Here is a 10,271-nt window from a genome sequence, read left to right on the forward strand (position 1 = left end):
AACAGACACATTCACGTTTATTTTCCTATTGTATCTCTTAAGTCACTCATTTCTAAATTTGACTTTGATATTTGACTTAGTTCATAAGACTTATAATACAAATTTATATAGTGTCGTAGAAGATTCTTATTAAATGTTATTAACAAATCAATGACGCGAAAGAAACAATATTTTATACAAAATTTGGGGACTAAAACAAAATGAGGATGAAAGTTTAGGGATCAAAATAAAATACCGCCCTAGTATATTTTATTGAAAAATTCAATACGAGGGATGAAATTACAATTATTCTTACGATAATTTTTCTCAATATTTTTTTCCACGGTCAAACCAAATTATTTTAAATAAAATATGGTTCATATATTTAATTCAATTTATCTAAAATTAGATAAAAGTTTGTAAAATTGATGGAAGTAAGTAAATATAATTAAAATTTGTAGCACGAGAAATTTGGTGGAAATTTAATTTCAAGACTCGTGTACAATATCCATATCAGAAAGAATATCCAAGATTTTGTAAAGAAGATGCCATAATTAGAAAAGTTAACATATAAGTTTGAATAAACCTTACACGTAACTCAAAATAATAATAATTAAAAAAAAACATGTTTGTTTTCATTATCCTCTAATTCTTACTTTGCTCTGTTTTTACTATTTTGATACTTAAAATTATGGTTGATAATAATTGTGTTTTTAGATAGCAAAATTCTTGACTAATAATTTATTAATTTTAACTCTTTTTATTTATAGAAAAGTGTTTTAAAATTTTAATTAAATTTCAAAACAAACTAACATATTTTTGGATATTTTGTTACTTTTAAAATTGAGTTATGATATGAAATTTTTAGAAGGTAAGTTTTCTTTTTCTTTTTTTTTCTTTTTTCTTTTTTATAGTACAACATGTGAGAAGGGGATTCCAACCCACCAACTTTTGAGAGAAATTAGATACATTAATCAGTTGAACTATGCTAAAGTTGGCAAAATTAATTTTTCTCCCTAAAAGTCAAGCTTGCTAAATACCATCATCTTTGTCTTGTTATCTTATTAAAATCTCTAGAAGATATAAAATAAATAAAAATTTTAATACAACTAAAAAAGTATTTATTATAAAGCAATTTAATATTAACTATATTAAGATTTCTAACATCACAATATTACCATTTCACCTCAATTAATACCCAAACTTACAAAAGTCTCTTGATAGAGTAAGGACTTCTTCGTATTTAAATTATAATCTACCACTTTTTTCACTATACTAGTCCTAACTTCTCTCTCTCAACCTGAGCATAGCTCAAATAGATTAGACACGAATTTTCGACAAAAAAAATCATGAGTTCGAATCTCCATTCCATAATATAGTACTAAAAAGGAAAAAAAAGAAAAAACTTCTCCCCTATTTGTCTTTTTCTGAATTAATTAACTTATATTACAAGCACATTCATAGAAATTTAAATAGTTTGAAATTATCATTGATTAATTATTTATAAGGTTCTTCATAATAGACATTTATTAAAGATCATTTATAGAGGGAGACTTCATGCCCAAATTTGAGATTCAAAACATTATGGAATGTTAATATTTATAGTAAGAACAAAGGGGAAAAAGAATATAAAAAATCTTGGGAACTTAAATAGAAACAATTTAACCACCTATATCATTGCAAAATTTAAAAAAAATGCTAGTATTTAATTTAAAATATGGGCCATTTGATTTACCAAATAAATTGAGCAATAAATTTGAATGCATCAATCAACCATTAAATCATTGTCTTAAAAACTTAGAATTATTTAATAATTTCGATCCTTGGTGTCTTTAAAGATAATGTTAAAAGAACACACAAGTTGGAAAGATTATTTTCCCCATAAATATTTTTGTGAAAGCTTACATTATACTCACATTGGACGCCAAGTTTGATTATGTCGGTGCAAAAATCTAGAGCAAGAGGGTATTAAACTAATATTGTATTATTCAATGTAATTAAAAAAAGTTTTTTTTTGTTAATTTAAAAAAAATGGTTTAATTTAATTCATTTTGGTATCAACGCTTCACTAAATTTTTAAAATATTTATTTTAGTCCCTAATTTTTTCTTTTGATTTTAATTGTTTAAGGAGTTGGACGATGTGGGACGGGTAGAATATGGATATTCAAATGATGAAATGGATATCTATTGGAGCCACATGTATATAAGTTGGTTTAGTTACTCTAATCTTACCTAGGCTCGACTCTCAACCTAAGATTCACGTAGGTCGAATGACGAATTTTAGTCTCACTTAGTTTAGTAATGACATAACCTACATAACTATTGGTGGCTTCGTGGTTTCACTCGAGCTAGACAACTAGGTATTTTCTTAGATTTGCCTAGTTTCAATTTTCCACCTTTAACCTTTTAAATGTTTTGTCCCGTTGTTATTGATGAACTAGTAATTTTTACTTATGTGGCCATGGCTCCGTCATGATGTGATAACACTTTGTTGGAAAATATGAAAAAAAAAAACACCTAAATTATAGAAGTAATTTGCAAAATTATAATCTTAAACTCGTGGAAATTGTTGCAATTAAACCCAACCACTGACAAAGTTGTGACGATATATTAGATTTAATTACAAAAAAGTTCATGGTAATAATCTCTATCATCGAAGGATGGTTTTGTAATTATCACAATTTTACTTTATTAATGTGGGGGGTTTCATCGAGTCACATAGGTTGAAAACCATGAATTTGGTTTAGATTTTAAAACATTATTTATATTAAGAAGTAGTAAGTTCACTTAAGTTAATTTTTGTTTTAAAGTGCAATCGATAATGTTAGATTATTGGATTATTTTGTGACTTTGTTTAAAGTGCAACTATATAATTTTATCGTCATTAAAGCGAGTATGGCTCAACAGTAATTGGCATATACCTCCAACCAAAAGTTGTGAGTTCAAATCTCTTGTCCCATAAATAGGTTACGAGATCGAAGCTATACTCAAGTTGGCTCGTCCTTATCATCTTAATTAGTGAATGAGACACAGTAATAACTCAAAAGATAAAGAAGTCTAATTAATTTATTTTGTGCTTGTTACAACGTATTTCTAATCTTTTTATACAAGTTGATTTGATTATATGTTAAGCATATCTCCTTATAAATCGTAGACATATACGTTCTAACTCATAGTGATGTAGTACTTTAAAAAAGTATTTTTTAAAAAATTCGTATTCCTCACATTAAAAAGATAATAAAAAACAAAAATCTTAAACATAAAGTTGTATTTAAAAAAAAAAGCAATGGAATAAGATTATCTTATGATTGAGAATATGAAAATGATTGTTGATATTACTCATTATATTTCTGGTCATACATATATATAAATAAAAAGAATATTAAAAAAAAATCTCAAAACATATTCTTACTAATTTTTTTATTCTCTAAAAATTATCCCTTAAATTAATTTAATTTAAAATTTTTAATTTCCATATGACGTGACATATCCGTTTATTACCATTCATTAATTTTTTTAGTACTAAAATAGTGGAAATTTTGAAAAGAGATAAATAATATTTTAGTCTTCAAGTATATCTTCTAATTTTATTTTTTTTTTGCTCAAATTCATATCATATCCTTATATTTAATAAAGGGGTAATGATGTGACAACATATGTGCCTTCAAACTTGACAACATAATAAAAATAAAACCTTTTTTTTTTCCGTTTCCTACCTTCTATTTTCATGAGTCCCAATGTTCTTCGTGGGAAAATGACCCAACAATCAACCATACACAATTATTCAGTGCTCTCACTATTGTGATTGTTTTGATACTTTTATTATTGGTTTAAATTATGTTTTCATAAAATTGAATTATTTTATTTATTTTGTATTCATCCTCACGGAGGTTCATCGGATAAAAACAGAAATTTAAAAACAAGTGATTCGATAAAAAAATAATTATATTTCTAAATATTTTTTAGTGTCATATTTGAAAATTGAGTCTATTGTTAGTAATATATTTGTAGATTATTGTGAACTAAATATTTAGGTAAATCTAAAATAATATTAATTAATTTGTTAATAGTTTTGTTATAAATTTTATATAATTATTATTTAAAAAACAATAATATATAATTTTAACAAAAATGAAATAAGTTTATAGTATGAAATACAAACAATCCCATAATCCGAAAATTATTTTAAAAAACAAATCTGTTAAATGCATATTTATTAAGTGAATTTAAAAACAACTAATTGTGAACCAAACCCAAGCCATGTTTTGCTTTCAATTTTAAATATCTTTTTTAGTTCTCACCCTTAATTTTTCATCAATAAATTTAACAAGAACTTAAATCCATTTGAAAGCTCCAACATCTATTTTTTTTTCTTTTAATAAAAAGTTGATGGTGAGAGGAGTAAATTTTTTTTTTCTTTAATGCAAAGTTTAAATCTTAAAATTGATCAAAATTGAATATTTGGAAACGTAAGAACAAAAATAGAATATAAATAAAAGGGATTAACAACCAAAGTTAAACTTTTTTAGAAATCATTTTGATGTTACTTTTTTTTCTTTTTAGAATATTATGATTTCAAAGATGGATGTTGATTAAAATTTACACTCATAAAATATTTAATAATGTATTAATTAGTTGGGTTATGTTTTAGTTATCAAATGTTACTGTCAACTCAAACATACCTCAACTAATTATGGTATCTATCTCCGACTAAAATATTGTAAGTTCGAGTTCTCACCCCAGATATTGTACTAAAATAAATATATATACGCTCAGGTCAATAATTTAATCTTTTACTCTCACAATTGTTGAACTTAAAAAAAAAGAGAACGAAATGAGATAAAAGAGAACTAAGATTAATTGTCAGGTCAATTTTATTTAGACATTTTTAATTACAAATCTAAGTAATTGGATTCTTACATTAATTTAATAAAAAAAAACATTAATGTTGAGTTTGGGTTAGAAACAAGTCTTTTGTTTTTGGGTGTTTCTAGTTTGAATCATAGTTCAAATTCTACGGTGGCCATAAACTCCCCTTCTCCCATCGTCACATTGATTTTTAATGAACATTCTTATTTTTTTCAAGTACAACAAAAATGTGTGGAGGTAAATTTGAACTTCTAATTTTTTGAGAATTTTTTGGTGCCAAATTTTTTTTATTCAATAATGGCAGAACTCAAACCATTGACTATTTAGATGTTAATAAGTTTCTTTAACTAGTTAAACTTCGTTGAAGTTGGCTAAACGTTGTTTCAAGTTAGACCCTAAAAAGAGTTCTAACTATCCTGTAATTAGAAATATAACTATATTAATTAAAGTATAATTAACAACCATTGTTATTGTATAGAAATCATATTTTAATAGTGATTACTCCAAAAAAAAAAATAGATATAAAAAATAGAGATAAATAAGAGGTAACAATATAAATAGATATATGTATATTTTGAAAGATATTTATCTAAAGAAAATTTTATTAGAGTCGAGTATTTAATAATAACAATTAATTTGCAACATTTAATTAGAGATATTATGACAAAGCAAACAAGTTAAGTAATTGACATAGGTCAGATTATGAGTTCCTACACGTACTAAAAAATTGGAGAAATTATTCATTTTAAAATAAATTACAAATATAGAATTCAAAAATTCAAATTTTAAGAGCCCAATTTTAATAATTCTAAAATCAGCATATTTTTAAATATTGAAAATTAAAGCGATGGTTATTAAATAAGCTCTAAGTAAACAAAATAATGTTTAGCTAATTATTTATGACGAGGTAACAATACAATCAAATATTTTATTTTTTTTTGCCTCTAAAATTTCATAAAATTTTATTTAGTTGATGCACTCAAATTTTTGTATTGCATTTAATTAATATATCTCTAGGATTATTTTTACACATATTTTTAGATTCAATAGCAGATCTCTAGGATGAAAATAAATTTTTATGCAAAGTTAAAAGAATCTACAACTTTTAAAAGTATACCCATAAAAAGTAGAATAAATATAGGAAGTCAAATTAAGCTTAATGTAATTTATATTTAAATTTAATTTAAGTGGATAAAACACCTTAATACAATTTTAAAAAGTTGAGTCTATATTTAATACGTGGATATCTAGTTTACTTATTTTATAAGTTACGAGTCTTCTAATCCCACGAACTACCTATATCCATTTTATATAAACTCATATTTAGAAAACCTACTTTATACATCAAATACTAATTGTTATGTATCTAAATTAAAAATAATTGCAAATTAACCACAAGTTACACCAACTTTAAATTTCTATAACTATTTAACTGTTCCTTTATACATAATCCATACACTTTTACATAAATTCAAAATTTTCAACTAGTTATTATACCTTTATTCTAAAGATCGGGTGTTCAAATCTCAATTCGATATTATAAAACTATATATGAAAAAGAAATCAAAATATGGTGAATCCATACTTTTTAAAATCGTGAGTCAAACATTGAGGGACTAAAATCCACCCAATAATTTGTTTATCACTTCAATAATTGCAGTGCATGGAATTGAACTATCAAATTTTTGGATGATAATAAGCGACCTTGTTTCCATTCTAGAAACGGTAGCTTCCGCACCCTTCCTACTTGCTGAAATTGATGTGAATGATCGTGTCTTCAAATCCGATTTAGTCTTTTTATCTCCGTCAGTTGAAACAAAAAGTTCTGTCTCTGTTTTCTTTTTGGATTCCGAGGATGAGCCGTTTTGTTAGTTGGTTAATTGGTCACATTTTATTCATGAAATGAGTTTGGATTAAGATCCAACAAATAAAATTTATTTTTAGATGGTCGGTGTCAACTCGTAGTAATAGTTCGCTCCGGAGGGTAAAACGGTCAAAAGTCGAAAAAGCAGAGGGTAGTGGAGGGTATTGAGTGGCCTTTATAAGGCCTGCCCAAGCTGGCCAAAACTCACATGGGCAGTGTACGGTCGGCCGACTTGTGTGTGTGTGAATGAAGTGTGATAGAGAGGATCTTGAGATCAACTTGAAAGCAAAAATGGAAAACTTAAGGAACAGCACATTATAATTCAACTAGTTTACATATATATCCTCTACTGAGGTTCAAATCTTCATCTCGCCATGTTATTGAACTTAAAAAAAAATGTATTCTATAACTTTTTTTTTCTAGTAAGCCACGTTTGTTGACAAATTTTAAAAGTCTAAATTTGCATAGTTTGTATTCATTAGACAAAAAAAAGAGAGTAAATTTTATATGTTTAAGTTTTTTTTTTAATCATACATGTTAATGTAGGATTCTGCCAAACTATTGAGGTCGGTCACGTGGTAACCGGACGAGTCGACGAGGTGCGACCTTAACTAAGATAGAACCTACAAAAAAGAAATAGACAGTCTGGCGACGCTCAAGTCAACGAGGCGCAAGCTCAAGTAGGTCGTTCTTGAAGTAAAATTACGTACCTAGGTAAGAGAAATGAATGTCATTTTATAGGCGGAGTAGGGATGTTCATAGGGTGGGGATCAGGAAGGCTTCCCCCCACCCCTACCCATGAAATTTCGCGAGGATCCGGACAGGGATTCCATGTAGGGAATTCACGGGGATCGAGTTTCCAGAGGGGATTTTTCCCTGTCTATTCTTTTATTTTTAAAATTATTTCTCAATTAAATATTTTTCAAAGAAAATTTCTAATTAATTAATTAATTCTCAATGATAAAACTTTATCTACCTGGTCTAATCCTCCTGGTGGGAAGAGAATAATATGGTTTTTTTTAGTATACGTAAATATAGAGAGAATAATAAGATTTTTGTTAGTGTATATAAAGTGAGGCGAGACGAGGAAAAAAACTTTCCCCATCCCCACCCGTGGGAAATTTAAACGAGAATTTCTCACCCCATTTAGGCAAGTCCCCGTAGGAAAAATGAACATCCCTAAGACGAAGTGAAGGGGCAGGTTCGTAATGACTGTTACGACAAAGTAGGACGGTTACGGACTATCGGACCCTGACCACTCATTTATCTCGACAAAAATACAAGTCTTATCAAAGGCGTTTTGATGATTAAGCTAATAATGGTGGATAGAGAGGTATTAAAAATGACAATATATAGTTTTTAGAATATTAATCAATGATTAGTTACCTATAAACAAAGAGTTCTTAAATGCCATTAATAAAAGAAGAGTTTTGGGTGTTGTGATTAGACAATATGTTGCATAAGTTGAGACAAATATTTTTTTCAAAATTTTTCACATGAATGATGGATTGATTACAACTCCATGGCATGGTGATAAAAGCCAATTGACATTGATTTGAGGCACCACTTGACATTAGAGACCATTCAACAACTATTTATCTAAAAGACCTAGTATATATCACTCAAGACTATTAATGAAGATATAATTTTTTTTTCACTCAATCTTGATCAAGATTGGACCAAAAATGAGATAAATACTAAATTTTCAAATAAAAATCATAAATAATTAAACGTGAGACAAAATATTTATTTTTAGTGGATTTGTTTTCCACAATGATTTTTTTTTTATCACAGTCTTTTGGCAGGAGAATAAGACTTTTAACTTAGATCCCTCGATACAAAGGTACATTTTCAATTTGACCCTATAACCTAATAGATTTTTGGCTAAATATATATTTTGGTTTTCAATATTTGGAATAATTTAGTATTTAAAAATTTTCAATTCAGTCCCTTGTGTTTTGACAAGTTTTAACTTAGTCCCTCATCTTTGGTAAATGTTAAAATTGACCTATGATAAACTTAAGTGACATAATATATTTAGTGAATTAATTACTAGGAGGAAAAATGTCATTTAAGAGAGAAGAATTTATAATTCCTCCAAATTTTTACTTTCTAAGAAATTAGGAGACATTTTAAGTTTTATTATGACTTTTTTTTCAACTCTAAATTCTAGTTCCTAAATATTATGGCAACTTTATCCTGAGCAAGTTTCACATTAAGTCAAATTCATAACCTTTTGATTAGAGATAGGTGCCAATTACTACGAAGCTAAACTCGTGTTTCTTATTTTTTTCATAAATAATTTAAAAAGAAATGGGTGACAAATTTTTATTTCTTATTTACTTCAAACAGTTTAAAAGAAATGTGTTTATTAATCCTTCTAGATTCTTTTTTTCTAATTTTTTGTATTAAAAATAAAAGGTTAAGTTAAAAATAGTTTATTTATTAAGTAATTATTCAAAACTTTATGATATATATATTTTTTTTACTCTTTTATTGTGAATGAAACTTTTTAGGTAAAGTAATAAAACAGAAATTTCATTAGTATTTTAGGAAATGAAAAACAGTTTGTTTTTTCAGCATTTCTTAAACTTCCTATATAAGTTCAAAAGTACAAAATGAGAATGGATACTTTGCTAAACATATTTATTTTCTTAAGATTTAAATAATAAAATATTATCAAATGATTTTTAAAATTCATTGATGACCTAACTTGTTGATGGAGTTGATTGATTTAAATGTGTCATATAATTTTGACATATACCAGCTATTAAATATAAAACAAAATTATTTGTCTTCATTTTTTTTCTCTCTTAGAATATATATAATATACATAAACTTTTGACAAATCCACGATATTGTCAATCAATCACTTTAATTTTTTTTTCTTGCAAATCTATGAAATTGTCCATATCTATTTATTTACTTATTTTATTATTCAAGTAATTTAGCTTATCTATTTATTAAAAATGTTCATTGGATACCATAATTTGTGTCACGAATTTTCATTTTTTTAAAATATGGCATAAATATGAATTTTCTTTTGTGTTTTATATTACATTTTAATTATAAGTTTTGATTAGAATTATGTTATTTTTTAAAATTTTAAATTTTTTGCTATTTTTACAAGTACATATTCATGTAAATGCCTCTATTTACTAATTGGGATTAGAGCTGGAGTAAATAAAGCTTGATCTCAAGGGTACTACCTATAGTTGTTCTTCTTGATCTTCAAAACAAGTTTAAGATCAAAGTAGAGATTTTATCCTACGACAATAATAAAAAAATATATATATTGGATTTTTTTTCCACGGCAAATAATGTATATTCAATTTTTAATTTGTCATGATTTATGTAACAATCTTATCAATTATAATTACTAAAAGCTCAAATATCAGATATCGGCTCAACTTGGTAATAAATATGTTATTGACAAAAAAGTCAGGAGTTCGAGTCTCCACCTCAATATGATGTTGAACTAAAAAAAATAAATTATGTTCATAAAAGAGCTTACAATATCCATATCCCAGTTTTATTAACAATATAATATATATGCCA

This window comes from Momordica charantia (assembly GCF_013281855.1).
Source record: "Momordica charantia cultivar OHB3-1 chromosome 8 unlocalized genomic scaffold, Mcharantia_2.0 BLBB01000008.1, whole genome shotgun sequence".
Taxonomy (NCBI): Eukaryota; Viridiplantae; Streptophyta; class Magnoliopsida; order Cucurbitales; family Cucurbitaceae; genus Momordica; species Momordica charantia.